The 10880-nt window shown below is 47.4% G+C and overlaps 1 pseudogene; it reads right to left on the bottom strand.

Annotated features, from left to right (window-relative positions):
• On the bottom strand, positions 1-10880 carry LOC139564828 (lysophosphatidic acid receptor 1-A-like; annotated as a pseudogene).

The following is a 10880-nucleotide window of genomic DNA, read 5'->3' as shown; positions in this document are numbered from 1 at the left end:
CTAGGTTAAAACACACTGAAGGACAGAAACATTAGAGAAAACGTGTCATGTTAAACCATTGCGAAGTAAAAGCAAAAATAACACATTTTTAGATGTCGGAGAACACAACAAAAAGCATAATTGAAAAGCATGATTAGAACCCATACACTGTGTAAAAAGTTAGAGCCCATAGCACCGTAATGGGGTTCTATCTCAATCTTTACTTGATTCTTGCACCCTTTCACCTCGTTCTCAAAACCATTAGACAAGAAGGTGCATAGAGAGGGACCTTGGACCTACTACTTCAATACAGTTGAGAAGGAGGTAGGGAGATAGGATGCCGGGAAATACAGGATTGTTTTGGTTGAAAGAGCTGACCCTTAATCTTTCTGTGGTAACCTACCTCTGGTTGCAGTGTGTTGAACTCCACAGGTGACTGCTCCCCCTGGTGGTCAGAGCTCCTCCTACACAGGCAGCACAGGATACACTTAATTAAAGGTCCTTCTCATTTCCTCGTCCAGGAAGGAGTAGATAATAGGGTTAACCAGGGAGTTACACTCAGCCAGGATCAGACAGTACTTCTCATAGGTCACGGCATGGCTGTCTTTACCCATGATCCCATCTACCAACAGAGTCATCAGGCCCGGTGTCCAACATATGACAAACACTCCTAGGGAGAGGAGAGAAGCCAAGGAGGAAAACATGAAAGGATATGCCATAACCATGCCATTCACTTGTCAATTAAAACAAACGATTATGTTCACCACTACCTTACATTAAAATAGTATGTATGGTTTAGAGAATTGCAAAGTTCTAGAAAAAGGTTAGGTACCTTTCAGCAATGAGTAAGTTGTAAGTAGGGATGTGCATGGAATGGCCATTTTTTGAGAATAGAAACAGTCAAATAAAATGCCACGAGTGTTAAACAGTATTCGTTTCATTAGCATCACATCCTCTTGGAAGTGTACCTTCCAGGCCAGTTCCAGATCACACTCCCTCACCCAGTACAATAGAGATAGTCTTCATGAGATTGACGACAGTCTCATTGTGCCTCAGATGGTGGGAGGTATGCTGAGACATCCGTTTACCCTGACGTCGCACGTAGACATAGATGCGTGCGTACACAGCCACCATGACAGAAAAGGTGAGCAGGTTGAGAGACGCCCAGAAGATCATATACAGTGAGGGAAAAAAGTATTTGATCCCCTGCTGATTTTGTACGTTTACCCACTGACAAAGAATTGATCAGTCTACACTTTTAATGGTAGGTTTATTTGAACAGTGAGAGACAGAATAACCACAAAAATATCCAGAAAAACGCATGTCAAAAATGTTATAAATTGATTTGCATTTTAATGAGGGAAATAAGTATTTGACCCCCTCTCAATCAGAAAGATTTCTGGCTCCCAGGTGTCTTTCATACAGGTAACGAGCTGAGATTAGGAGCACACTGTTAAAGGGAGTGCTCCTAATCTCAGTTAATTACCTGTATAAAAGACACCTGTCCACAGAAGCAATCAATCAATCAGATTCCAAACTCTCCACCATGGCCAAGACCAAAGAGCTCTCCAAGGATGTCAGGGACAAGATTGTAGATCTACACAAGGCTGGAATGGGCTACAAGACCATTGCCAAGCAGCTTGGTGAGAAGGTGACAACAGTTGGTGCGATTATTCGCAAATGGAAGAAACACAAAATAACTGTCAAACTCCCTCGGCCTGGGACTCCATGCAAGATCTCACCTCGTGGAGTTGCAATGATCATGAGAACGGTGAGGAATCAGCCCAGAACTACACAGGAGGATCTTGTCAATGATCTCAAGGCAGCTGGGACCATAGTCACCAAGAAAACAATTGGTAACACGCTACGCCGTGAAGGACTGAAATCCTGCAGCGTCCGCAAGGTCCCCCTGCTCAAGAAAGCACATATACATGCCCGTCTGAAGTTTGCCAATGAACATCTGAATGATTCAGAGGACAACTGGGTGAACGTGTTGTGGTCAGATGAGACCAAAATGGAGTTCTTTGGCATCAACTCAACTTGCCGTGTTTGGAGGAGGAGGAATGCTGCCTATGACCCCAAGAAACCATCCTCACCGTCAAACATGGAGGTGGAAACATTATGCTTTGGGGGTGTTTTTCTGCTAAGGGGACAGGACAACTTCACCGCATCAAAGGGACGATGGACAGGGCCATGTACCGTCAAATCTTGGGTGAAAACCTCCTTCCCTCAGCCAGGGTATTGAAAATGTGTCGTGGATGGGTATTCCAGCACGACAATGACCCAAAACACACGGCCAAGGCAACAAAGGAGTGGCTCAAGAAAAAGCACATTAAGGTCCTGGAGTGGCCTAGCCAGTCTCCAGACCTTAATCCCATAGAAAATCTGTGGAGGGAGCTGAAGGTTCGAGTTGCCAAATGTCAGCATCGAAACCTTAATGACTTGAAGAAGATCTGCAAAGAGGAGTGGGACAAAATCCCTCCTGAGATGTGTGCAAACCTGGTGGCCAACTACAAGAAACATCTGACCTCTGTGATTGCCAACAAGGGTTTTGCCACCACGTACTAAGTCATGTTTTGCAGAGGGGGTCAAATACTTATTTCCCTCATTAAAATGCAAATCAATTTATAACATTTTTGACATGCGTTTTTCTGGATATTTTTGTTGATATTCTGTCTCTCACTGTTCAAATAAACCTACAATTAAAATTACAGACTGATCATTTCTTTGTCAGTGGGCAAACGTACAAAATCAGCAGGGGATCAAATACTTTTTTCCCTCACTGTACCTGGAGCAAAAAATATTTTGCCCTTTTTCTTTGTAGATTATGATAATTTGTCTTTTTATTTTAACTCAACATCCTGAGACACAGACACGTTAAAAACCAAGGTCAGCCAGCCACAGTGCAGAAGCGCTCTTGGAGCAGATTTAGGCAAGATAAGTGCCTTGATCTAGGCTAGGGCACAACGGCAAGAGATGGCAACTAGGATACTTGGACGCCAACAACCCTCCAGTCCATTTGCCAGCTCACTCTTGACCAGGGGTCATATGTATCAAGCATCTCAGAGTAGGACTGCTGACTTAGGATCAGCTTTGCCTAATAAATAACATTATATGGACAAGGGGGACCTAATCCTAGACCTAGCTGATTACCTGCGGCTGTAGAGCGGGGTGATGATTGAGCAGTTGCTAAGCTGGCTGTCACGACTTCCGCCGAAGTCGGCCCTTCTCCTTGTTCGGGTGGTGTTCGGTGGTCGACGTCACCGGCTTTCTAGTCACCACCGATCCATGTTTCAGTTTCGTTTTGTTTTGTCTGTATTACACACACCTGGTTTCAATTCCCCTATCATGTTCCCTATTTAACCCACTGACATACATTTCTGTTCTGTCCGTGATTGTTTGTGTCATTAGTGGTTGTTGTATGTGCTAGTGTGTTTTTATTATTCCTATTTGGAATTTTGCTTGATTTTTGAGTAAACTCCGTTGTGTTGCTCAAAACATATCTGCACACAATCGTTGACAGAATCACGGACCATTCAAATGGAGTCAGCAGGTGCAGCCAGCCCTTCTCTCCCAGTAGAGGAGCGCGTCCAGCAGCAAGCGACCATGTTACACAGTCTAGGGACAGCCATGGATCGCGTGCTGCAAACAATGGACAGATGGGAGAGAGGAGGTCTTCCTGTCAATCCTACCCCATCACCTCCGCCCGCACCTCAACCTACACCGATGTCCACCCTTCCATCGTCAGGACCCAGTGGGATTCGGCTCTCGGTCCCAGGAGCGTATGACGGAACAGCTGCCGGGTGCCAGGGGTTCCTACTACAGCTGGAGCTCTACCTGGCGGCTGTTCAGCCGTCCCCTTCGGGACGCGAGAGAGTGGGCGCCCTCATCTCCTGCCTGACTGGTAAAGCCCTGGAGTGGGCCAACGCCATCTGGGGAAGGGAAGGCCCGACTCTGGATGACTAGGAGGACTTCTCTCGCCGCTTCCGGGCAGTTTTTGATCATCCACCTGAAGGGAGAGCGGCGGGAGAGCGATTGTTCCATCTGAGACAGGGGATGAGGAGCGCTCAAGAGTTCGCACTGGACTTCAGAACTCTGGCAGCTGGTGCGTGATGGAATGAGCGGGCCCTGATCGATCACTACAGGTGTAGTTTACGAGAGGACGTTCGTAGGGAGCTAGCCTGCAGGGACACCACTCTCAACCTGGACCAGCTGGTGGACTTGTCTATCCGGCTGGATAACCTGTTGGCCTCCCGTGGACGTCTGGATCAGGGTCCGCCCGTTCCATTTCCCAGCACCTTGGATCCAACACCGATGGAGTTGGGAGGTATGCTATGAGGGGGACCGGAGGGGGGACCATTCCCTGCACCAACTGTGGCCGCAGAGGGCACACTGCTGATCGGTGCTGGGGTGGTTCTCCAGGAAGTCGAGGTAGCAGGCGGAGCACTGGTAGGTCATCCCAGGTGAGTAGGCACACAACTCACCCAGAGCCCCCTGTTGCACACATGTGGTTACCTATAGAATTTCCTGAGTTTTCCCCGAATCCCCAGCATAAGGCGCTAGTAGATTCAGGCGCAGCTGGGAACTTTATTGACCGCTCCTTGGCACATAGATTAGGGATCCCTATTGTTCCTGTTGGGGTCGGGGATTATTGGGGAGGTCACAGCGTCCATTGCTATGAGAACGCAGGGGGGTCACGAGGAGAGAATTAGTCTCTTCCTGATCGACTCTCCTATGTTTCCTGTTGTGTTGGGTCTTCCCTGGTTGGCCTCTCATTATTTCGTGGCAACAGAGGGCTCTCAAGGGATGGTCCTGTCAGTGTTCAGGGAGGTGTGTAGGTGTTTCCTTAGGTGCCACTACGGTGGAAAGTCCAAACCAGGTTTCCACCATGCACATTCCCCCCGAATATGCCGATTTGGCACTCGCCTTCTGTACAAAGAAGGCGACTCAATTACCACCCCATCGACCGGGAGATTGTGCGATAGATCTCTTGGTAGAAGCTGCACTTCCCAGGAGTCACGTGTATCGTTGGCTATGGAGACATATGTCACCGAATCTCTGGGACAGGGATACATTCAGCCTTCCATCTCACCTGTCTCAAGTTTTTTTTTGTGAAGAAGAAGGATGGAGGTTTGCGCCCGTGTATTGATTATCGAGGTTTAAATAAGATCACGGTAAAATACAGTTACCCGCTACCACTCATAGCCAGTATGACCGAGTCATTACACGGGGCGCGCTTCTTCACAAAATTGGACCTCAGGAGCGCTTACAACCTGGTGAGTATCAAGGCAGGAGATGAGTGGAAGACAGCATTTAGTACCACTTCTGGGCATTATGAGTACCTCGTCATGCCGTACGGGTTAATGAATGCTCCATCAGTCTTCCAATCCTTTGTAGATGAGATTTTCAGGGACCTGCACAGGCAGGGTGTAGTGGTGTATATAGATGACATTCTAATATACTCCGCTACACGCGCCGAGCATGTGTCCCTGGTACGCAGGGTGCTTGGTCGACTGTTGGAACATGACTTGTACGTCAAGGCTGAGAAATGTCTGTTCTTCCAACAGTCCGTCTCCTTCCTAGGGTACCGCATTTCAGCGTCAGGGGTAGAGATGGAGAATGACCGCATTTCAGCCGTGCGTAATTGGCCGACTCCAACCATGGTAAAGGAGGTGCAGCGGTTTTTAGGGTTTGCCAACTACTACCGGAGATTTATCCGGGGTTTTGGTCAGGTAGCGGCTCCCATTACCTCACTGCTGAAGGGGGGACCGGTGCGACTGCAGTGGACAGCTGGTGCGGACAGGGCTTTTGGTCACCTGAAGGCTCTGTTTACCTCGGCTCCCGTGCTGGCTCATCCTGATCCCTCCTTAGCGTTCATAGTTGAGGTGGACGCGTCCGAGGCAGGGATAGGGGCTGTGCTGTCTCAGCGCTCAGGTACGCGACTAAAGCTCCGCACCTGTGCATTCTTTTCGAAGAAGCTCAGCCCGGCGGAGCGAAACTATGATGTGGGGGACCAGGAGTTGTTGGCTGTTGTCATGGCTCTGAAAGCGTGGAGACATTGGCTTGAGGGGGCTAGACACCCTTTTCTCATTTGGACTGACCACCGCAATCTGGAGTACATCCGGGCGGCGAGGAGAATGAACCCTTGCCAGGCAAGGTGGGCCATGTTTTTCACCCGTTTTGTTTTCACCCTTTCCTACCAACCAGGTTCCCAGAACGTTAAGGCAGACGCACTGTCCCGGCTGTATGATACAGAGGAGCGGTCCACAGATCCCACTCCCATAATTCCAGCTTCTCACCTGGTGGCACCGGTGGTATGGGAGGTGGACGCGGACATCGAGCGGGCGTCACGTGCAGAGCCCACTCCACCTGAGTGTCCAGGTGGGCGTCTGTACGTTCCGTTTGATGTCCGCGATCGTTTGATCTGTTGGGCTCACACGTCACCCTCCTCTGGTCATCCTGGCATCGGTCGGACGGCGCGCTGCCTTGCTGGGAAGTACTGGTGGCCCACTTTAGCTAAGGACGTGAGGGTTTATGTTTCCTCCTGTTTGGTATGCGCACAGTGCAAGGCACCTAGACATCTGCCCAGAGGGAAATTACAACCCCTTCCCGTTCCACAGCGACCGTGGTCACACCTATCGGTGGATTTCGTGACGGATCTTCCCCCGTCGCGGGGTAACACCACGATCCTGGTCGTTGTGGATCGGTTTTCTAAGTCCTGCCGTCTCCTTCCTTTGCCCGGTCTCCCTACGGCTCTACAAACTGCGGAGGCCCTGTTCACCCACGTATTCCGGCACTACGGGGTGCCTGAGGATATAGTTTCTGATCGGGGTCCCCAATTCACGTCTAGAGTCTGGAGGGCGTTTATGGAACGCCTGGGGGACTCGGTCAGCCTTACCTCAGGTTTCCACCCCGAGAGTAACGGGCAGGTGGAAAGAGTCAACCAGGATGTGGGTAGGTTTCTGCGGTCCTATTGCCAGGACCGGCCGGGGGAGTGGGCGGTTTACATCCCCTGGGCGGAGATGGCCCAAAACGCCCTCCGCCACTCCTCTACCAACCTATCACCTTTTCAGTGTGTGCTGGGTTATCAGCCGGTCCTGGCACCATGGCATCAGAGCCAGATTGAGGCTCCTGCGGTGGATGAATGGTTTCGGCACTCAGAGGAGACATGGAACGCTGCCCATGTGTGGCTACAACGGGCCATCAGGAGGCAAAAGGCGAGTGCCGACCGTCGGCACTCGCCTTTTGCCTCCTGATGGCCCGTTGTGAGGCCCCAGTGTATGCACCGGGGGATCGGGTCTGGCTCTCGACCCAAAACCTGCCCCTTCACCTGCCCTGCCGGAAGCTGGGTCCGCGGTTTGTGGGGCCATTCAAAGTCCTGAGGAGACTGAACGAGGTTTGTTATAGGTTATACAACTCCCCCCTGATTATCACATTAACCCCTCGTTCCATGTGTCTCTCCTCAGGCCGGTGGTGGCTGGTCCGCTCCAGCAGTCTGAGGTGCGGGAGGTTCCTCCTCTGGACATCGAGGGGGTCCCGGCGTATACCGTACGAGCCATCATGGACTCAAGGCGTCGGGCGAGGGGCCTTCAGTACCTCGTGGAGTGGGAGGGGTACGGCCCGGAGGAGAGATGCTGGGTACCGGTGGAGGACATTCTAGATCCTTCAATGCTACAGGAGTTTCACCGTCTCCACCCGGATCGCCCTGCACCTCGCCCTCCGAGTCGTCCCCGAGGCCGGTGTCGGCGTGCTGCTGGAGCCGCGCGCCAAGGGGGGGGGGGGGGGGGGGGGTACTGTCACGACTTCCGCCGAAGTCGGCCCTTCTCCTTGTTCGGGTGGTGTTCGGCGGTCGACGTCACCGGCTTTCTAGTCACCACCGATCCATGTTTCAGTTTAGTTTTGTTTTGTCTATTACACACACCTGGTTTCAATTCCCCTATCATGTTCCCTATTTAACCCTCTGGCATACATTTCTGTTCTGTCCGTGATTGTTTGTATCGTTAGTGGTTGTTGTATGTGCTAGTGTGTTTTTATTATTCCTATTTGGAATTTTGCTTGATTTTTGAGTAAACTCCGTTGTGTTGCTCAAAACCTGTGTACTGCGCCTGACTCCGCTACATCTCTGCACACAATCGTTGACACTGGCACTCACAGTTCCACCCTATGGAGGGGACCAGCCCCATGATGATAGCCCCTGCCCAGATACACACGATCAGCAGCACCACACGCCGGTTGGTCATCTTGCTGTGCAGCTACATAATCATAATAAAAATAAACGTATAACACAATAACGTATAACATAAAGCAGCTCGCCTTGCCTTTAACTGCACACACAGAACTAACATCAACAACATGCATGATAGTCTTTCATGGTTGAGGAGAAATGGACTACTTCTCTTCTAGCCTTTTTAAGAAAAATGTGTTGAAAATGCCTAACGACTTGTATAATATATTTGCATACACTTCAAAAGGTACCAGTCAAAAGTTTGGACACACCTACTCATTCAAGGGTTTTTCTTTATTTGTACTATTTTCTACATTGTAGAATAAGAGTGAAGACATCAAAACTATGAAATAACACATATGGAATCATGTAGTAACCGGACTTCCAGTGTCGGTCGGTGATCAGTGGGTGAGGATGGTGTTTACAGTAAATGGAAAGAGAACGGGCTCATGGGTAGGTGTCAGAAAGAGCAGAGAGAGGTGACAATGGTGAAGGTGCATAACGATGGAGGAATTCAGATATGAGGTCATCGTTTGAGCACTATCCCCAGAGTTTTTAAACTACAGCGTGCGACATGATTTAAATGTGCCTATAAAATCAGCACAATCTACTTGCAGCTAGAATTGGGATCATGTATACTGTGCTAATGCCGATACAGAAAATTAGTAATGGAGAGCACTGTACAATACTGCGAACTTAGCAAATTAGGTGTTTCTGGTAAGTACATGGGGGCCGCCATCTTTATGCACCTTTGCCATTGGAGAGAGCGAGCGAGAGCGAAAGAGGCGGGTGGGGAGATGGAAGGGCTTGTCCAGACTTTTCACTCTTGCTTTGTCCACAAGACAACAGAAAGAAAACAGTTACCAGCTGAACATAAGAGTATGCCAGTGGAAAGGAGGACAGTAGCAAGTTACCCAACTGTGGTTTGTGACTACTATGATTTCATATTATTGCCAATTCAATTGCAGAACTTCTATTACCGATTTGGTAATAATTAATGAACATAATTAATATCTGTAAAAACACTATAACTAATTGATAGGTCTACCTTTACTTGTTACTTCTGTGAACTTTCATTATCCTCCCTCATGAGGTAAAGAACATAGAAAATGTCTTAAAGATGTGGGTTTTTGTTAATGGTATTTCAAAAACTTACAGGAGGCAGAAAAAATATCCTGAACTAAATATAAGTGTTGATAACTTTCTAATAACTTTTAAGACTTTTTCTGGTAAATGTTTTCTAAGACCCCTTTTCCATCTGACAATAAATCAAAGCCTTTGCTTATTTTATTTATTTTTGAATGGAATATGGTTGAAAAATGTATACATTCCTTAATAAAAAAATATATATATTTTACATGGAAATTACCACACGTTGTATGGATCTGTGCAAATCTTCTACAGTAACAGGCATCTTTTTTATTTAAAAGATTAATTCACGCTGATTTGAAAGTTAAGGGCCACATATTTTGAAAACCATTTCGAAAGCGATGATTATGGAAGTTTCTAAACGTTAAAACATAGCGTCGTAATTGTAGTTCACACGGACCCAGCCATGGGCAAAGCTAACCAATGAAAACCCCTATACAGAGCTAACCCTTCACCTAACCGTAACCTTATGTTAACTAACCCTTCCTCTAACCCTAACATTTACCCTAACTCCAAAACTTATCCATAACCCTAACCCCTAGCCTAGCTAACAATAGCGAGCTAGCCAATGTTAGCCACCTACCTAGAATTTGTAACATATGAGTTTTGCAAATTCGTAACATATTGTACGTTACCAAATTCATAACATATATGAATTGTAATTTGTAACTAATCGTACGAAATGGGTGATGGGCATCCACAAATTAATTCATACCATAAGAAATGTTAACATACTAAAAATGGAGTACTCAGATTTACATACAGAATAATACAAAGTGCTCTGACACTAAGTTGCTGAACTGTACTATAATATCTTGTGTGCTAATAAGCAAACAACTATCTGATCGCGCTGCGCACTGTTGTAAAATAACAATTTGACAGCTATCCAGTTTTTCAAATTAAATTTAGAGCATTGTGCAAGACACCAAACCTCATAGTTCAAATTTACATTTTCTTGAACAAACAAAAAAAGGTCTACGTGACATTGTTAAATCAGGTGTAAACAAAGGTACAAAGTACAGTAAAAAAAGACTGAAGGTACAGTGGAACTAGAACAAAATCGGAAAGGTTGACGGTATGAGCCTAGTCAAAGTAGAAGTTTCATCTTTGTTTTAGTTGTTTTAACTGGCATGACAAAACAAGTGCTGACTTTTCCTGAATAAATACAGGGATTAAATGTCATATTGTATGTAGTCATATCTGACTACACACAATTTGATCAGCGGTGGACCTGACGTGAGTTTAATTGAATTAGCGAAACCCACATTATACAACCAATAATAATCATGTGTATGCCCATAATAAAACATTCGGTTGCTTATCGCTGTTTTAGAACAAAGTTTATCCAACGTTTCCCTCCACTATAACCCCAAATGTAACTTATATTTGGAACACTTCCAACAGGTAAATGTACCTTTTCACCCCAAGAGGCCAGGGTTCCGGTGTAGAAGCACGGGTTGACTGCTCCTACAGTTTTGCTTCGGTACTGCAGATTAACTGACGCCCGGCCCAGAAAGACAATTTCCAT

This window comes from Salvelinus alpinus, chromosome 36 (genome assembly GCF_045679555.1).
Source record: "Salvelinus alpinus chromosome 36, SLU_Salpinus.1, whole genome shotgun sequence".
NCBI lineage: Eukaryota > Metazoa > Chordata > Actinopteri > Salmoniformes > Salmonidae > Salvelinus > Salvelinus alpinus.
Note: the sequence above shows the minus strand (reverse complement) of the source record. Positions and strands in the feature narration are given on the sequence as shown.